The following is a 5,507-nucleotide window of genomic DNA, read 5'->3' on the forward strand; positions in this document are numbered from 1 at the left end:
TCTCTCTGCCTGCCTCTCTGCCTGCTTGTGATCTCTGTCTGTCAAATAAATAAGTAAAATCTTAAAAAAAAAAAAAAGAAAATTTCCATAAATGAACTTATCATACAGTTTTGTTTTGTTTTTTTAAAGATTTTTAAAATTTTTTTATTTGACAGACAGAGGTCACAAGTAAGCAGACAGGCAGGCAGAGAGACAGAGGAGGAAGCAGGCTCCCTGCCAAGCAGGGAGCCTGATGAGGGGCTCGATTCCAGAACCCTGGGATCATGACCCGAGCTGAAGGCAGAGGCTTTAACCCACGGAGCCACCCAGTCATCCCCATACAGTTTTTCAGTGGTTTTTAACTAGTTGGAAGATTAGGAAAGACACCAGGAACCTGAGAGAGTAAAGGTGTCATAGAGGAGACTAGACATACAGAAGACAAACTTTTCTATTTCAGTTTTATGTAGGGCTGAAATTCAGAATAATCCAGGCAAATCATACTAAGCCTATATAATAAAGCAAATTTATATTAAAATCACACTTTTAAGACTGAGTAAGAACAAAGTCAATGAATATATAGTGATTAGAAAATTTCCTCAGCAGTGGAGGAGGTAGGCAAAGCCATAAATGTCCCTCTGAAAAAAGCTAATGTACAACTTTTATAATTTGATAAGAAATAGAACATGAGCCAAAAACTGCTTTTCCCATACCTTGTGCCAAGCATCCAACATCCATCTTCCATCAGAGCCCTTTACTTTGGTCTAGGGCAGTGATTCTCTTTAATATGTAACAAAATCACCCAGGGACTTTATTAGAAAACACAGACCTCTATGTTCAAACCCTAAGAGATTTAGGGGATCCAGGAATTCTTTTATTTTAATTTTTTATTACAAAAATGTTTAAGGGGCGCCTGGGTGGCTCAGTGGGTTAAGCCTCTGCCTTCGGCTCAGGTCATGATCCCGGGGTCCTGGGATCGAGCCCCGCATCGGGCTCTCTGCTCAGCAGGGAGACTGCTTCCCTTCCTCTCTCTCTGCCTGCCTCTCTGCCTACTTGTGATCTCTCTCTGTCAAATAAATAAATAAAAATCTTTAAAGAAAATTTTTTAAAAATGCTTAAGATCATAAAGAACTAGGAAGAATGGTATGAGTCTTCAGATCCCAATCACTCAGCTTGAAAAATTACCAACACATGGCCAATCTCCTCTTCCCCATCCCTCTTATGGATTTCACCCATTAATACTTCATCACATAGTTCTAAAAGATAAGAATTTTTTTTTGCAATCAATAAAATCCAGAATGTGGCAAGCTCTGCAGGACAGACCACCAAATTCCTTCAACAAATAAATTGCATACACAAAAATGTAAAGAAGGATGTCTTGAACTTGCTTGGATGTCTTGTTTTTAACAGCTTCCTGAGGTATAAAGGCCATACAATAGGCTGTGCTTTATTTATTTATTTATTTACTTACTTACTTACTTATTTCCAATAGAGTTAATATAGTGTTATATTAGCTTCAGGTGTACAACATAGTGATTTAAAAACTCCATCCATCACCTGGTGTTCATCATGACAAGTCACTCCTTAATCCCCATCACCTATCTCACTCATTTCCCCCCCACACACACACACACCACTGCCCCTCTGGTTACCATCAGTTTGTTCTCTGTAATTAAGAATTTATTTCTTGGGGCGCCTGGGTGGCTCAGTGGGTTAGGCCGCTGCCTTCGGCTCAGGTCATGATCTCAGGGTCCTGGGATCGAGTCCCGCATCGGGCTCTCTGCTCAGCGGGGAGCCTGCTTCCCTCTCTCTCTCTCTCTTTCTCTCTGCCTGCCTCTCTGTCTACTTGTGATCTCTCTCTGTCAAATAAATAAATAAAATCTTTAAAAATATATATATATATTTAAAGAATTTATTTCTTGGTTTGCCTCTCTCCCATTTTTTCCCTTTTCTCATTTTTTTCTTTGTTCATTTGTTATGTTTCTTAAATGCCACATATGAGTGAAATCATGTGGCATTTGTCTTTTTCTGACTTATTCCATGTAGCGTAATACTCTAGCTCCGTCCATGTCATTGCATAATGGCAATATTTTATTCTTTTTTATGGCTGAGTAATATTCGTGTGTGTGTGTGTGTGTGTGTGTGTGTGTGCGCGCACGCACGCTTACCACATCTTTTTTATCCATTCATCAGTCAGTGGACAATTGGGCTCTCTCCATAGTTTGGCTATTATTGATAATGCTGCTGTAAACATCAGGGGGCATATACCCCTTTCGAATCTGTATTTTTGTATCTTTTGGATAAATACCTAGTAGTGCAATTGCTGGATGGTAGGGTAGTTCTAGTTTAACTTTTTGAGGAAACTCTACACTCTTTTCCAGAGTGGTTGCACTGGTTTACATTTCCACCAACAGCGCAAGAGGGTTCCCCTTTATCAGCATCCTTGCCAGAGAACACAGGTAGTAATGTTGTTTCCTGTGTTGTTGACTTTAGCCATTCTGACAGGTGTGAGGTGGTATCTCATCTGGTTTTGATTTGCATTTCCCTGATGATGAGTGATGTTGAACATCTTTTCATGTGTTTGTTGGCCATCTGGATGTCTTCTTTGGAGAAATGTCTGTTCGTGTCTTCTGCCCATTTTTAAATTGGATTATTTGGTTTTTGGGTCTTGAGTTGTATAAGTTCTTTATATATTTTGGGTACCAATCCTTTATCAAATATGTCATTTGCAAATATCTTCTCCCATTCAATAGACTGCCTTTTAGTTTTATTGATCATTTCCTTCATTGTGCAGAAGATCTTTATTTTGATACAGTCCCAAAGCTTATTTTTTTAAAGATTTTATTTATTTATTTGACAGACAAAGATCACAAGTAGGCAGGGAAGCAGGCAGAGATAGAGGAAGAAGCACGCTCCCTGCTGAGCAGAGAGCCCGATGTGGGGCTCAATCCCAGGACCCTAGAATCATGATCTGAGTTGAAGGCAGAGGCTTTAACCCACTGAGCCACCCAGGAGCCCCCCAAAGCTTATTTTTGCTTTTGTTCCTCTTGTCCCCAGAGCTATATCTAGAAAAATGTTGCTATGGCTGATGTCAGAGACATTACTACCAGTGTTCTCTCTAGGATTTTTATGGTTTCAGGTCTCACGTTTAGGTCTTTAATCCATGTTGAATTTATTTTTGTATATGGTGTGAAAAAGTGAAAAAGATACATTCTTCTGAATGTATCTGACCGTTTCTGCACATATTTAATGTATTCAATTTGACAAATTTTGAGGTATGTGTGTACCTATGAAATCATCACAACAGTCAAAATAATGACCAAACCATTACCCAAAAATGCTACCTTGTGCCTCTCTGTAATTTCTCTCTCCTACATTTTTTCTCCCATCCTCATGTAACCACTGATCTGCTGTCACTATAAATTAGTTTGCATTTTCTAGAGTTTTCTATAAATGGAATCATACACTCTGTATTCTGTTTTGTGTTGCTTCTTTCACCTGGCACATTTATTTCGAGATTCATCCATGCTGTTACATGCATCAGTAGTCAGGTTTTTTTTAGTGTTTCAGTCTCATAGCATGTTCCCCATCCCTACTGGGCTTCAGCATGTACTTGGTGTCATCTTCCCCTTATGCTCTGTTTGTCTGTTTTCCTTTTTCTAGAACTTGAGGATTTCCCCTATCCTGCTTTCAAAATATTGAAACTGGTCATATATATCTTTTACAAGTTTTTAGATTATGATCTAGCAATCTAGATTTGATTACTTTTTTAACAATGTAAAAAAGTGGTTATAAAGTTACTCATTTTTAGCAATGTAAAGAAACTACTGAGAAGGAACTCTATGTTTTAACAATGGAAAGAAAGTATATGGCCAAAGAGGGAGACTGCCTCTGTGTTGATGTTGTGTCAGCCATTTTAATGGAGTTCTTGTTCCCTGGTGCATTCCCCACACCAGGCACACAGAGCTTTGGCAGTGACCCCACGTTCCCTTGTAGTACTTGCCACAGGCCTAGAATTTAGATTTTGGTCATATCAGAAATTTTCCTTAAATACATATGTTTTGCAGAAAAGCAACTTTAAAAGTTACAAATAACTTTCATGGTAAAGGGAGGAAAATTACCACTTTCCTCTTCTGAGTCAAGGGAAATCCACACCCTAGCCACCAACTCCCATCCCTCCCCCCAAGACATTTTTCAGTCCCTTTTCCCTTTGCCACATACAAAATAAGCTGCAAATTAAAAAAAAAAAAAAAAAAAAAAGTTTACGTCTAAGTTCTATCAGAGTCTACCTAACCTAAAAATAAAGAGTTTTTTAAAAGATTTTATTTATTTATTTGACAGACAGAGATCACAAGGCAGAGAAGCAGGCAGAGAGAGAGGAGGAGGCAGGCTCCCCGCTGAGCAGAGAGCCTGAAGCGGGGCTCCATCCCAGGACTCTGGGATCATGACCTGAGCCGAAGGCAGAAGCTTTAACCCACTAAGCCACCCAGGTGCCTCAAAAATAAAGAAGTATTAAATGAAAAACACTGTTGCTTTAGAACGTATTGGAAGATCCCTAACAGTTCTCCAATTTCAGAAAGATTCTTACTACTCTTTAATTCTCTAATGACAATAACATTTTGTTGTGGAAGATCAGTAGTTTATAATGTTTATGCCTGTATACATGAATGCTAATAATTTCAAACTCTATACCAAAATCCAGGTTTTTGGATCATTTTTAATAAAGTGTGCCCTGTCAGTTCATAAAGTAAATGGTTTGTTAATGGATGTCCACTGTGTTATTTTTTATGGTTTTTGGTATAGTTTAAATTGCATAATAATTTTAATTTAATTCCATCATCACTTTCTGCCTTAATTTGGATACATAACTTTTGATCTCTTTTATGAAATTATCTTTCTCTTCTATAACTCCATAACACCTGGTACATACTTTCTTACAGCATCTATAAGACTTTGATACATTTAAAAATATTCATAATTACCTTCACCAGATTTTAAATTTTTGAAAACAAAAATCATGTCTTTTTCTTCCCCAATACCTATTCAGTAAATATTTATTATATGAGTAACAGCATGAATGAACACATTCACAAATTTGTTTTAGAAATTTCTGAGATGCTTGTCTTCTCAATGAAACAGAGAGCTTAAATAATATAATAAGTTACTGAGTTTCCTACTAATAGATCGTAGTCTTTCCTTGGTTCCAAGTGACAAAAATGTTCTCTTCACGGAGAAAGCAAGCATTTAAAGAAAATCTTATCTATAGTACCAGTAAGGATCTTTATCAGTAATTCTAATTTGCTAGTAATCAAGGTTTGACCTAATCATTTTATTAGAAGAAATATATTTAAGTCTCTTTGCCAGGGACTCCTGGTGGCTTGCTGCAACATCCATTTTCTCTTTCCACCTTAGTAACAAAACCCCAAACTTATTCAAAATTAGAATGTGCATAGTTAAAAGACTATAATTCCTGATCTCCCTTGTAGCCATGTATTCTGACAAAGAGAAGGAACTGAGACATTTCCTTCAAA

This window comes from Enhydra lutris, unplaced genomic scaffold, assembly GCF_002288905.1.
Source record: "Enhydra lutris kenyoni isolate GAN:26980312 unplaced genomic scaffold, ASM228890v2 scaffoldscaffold24, whole genome shotgun sequence".
Lineage (NCBI taxonomy): Eukaryota > Metazoa > Chordata > Mammalia > Carnivora > Mustelidae > Enhydra > Enhydra lutris.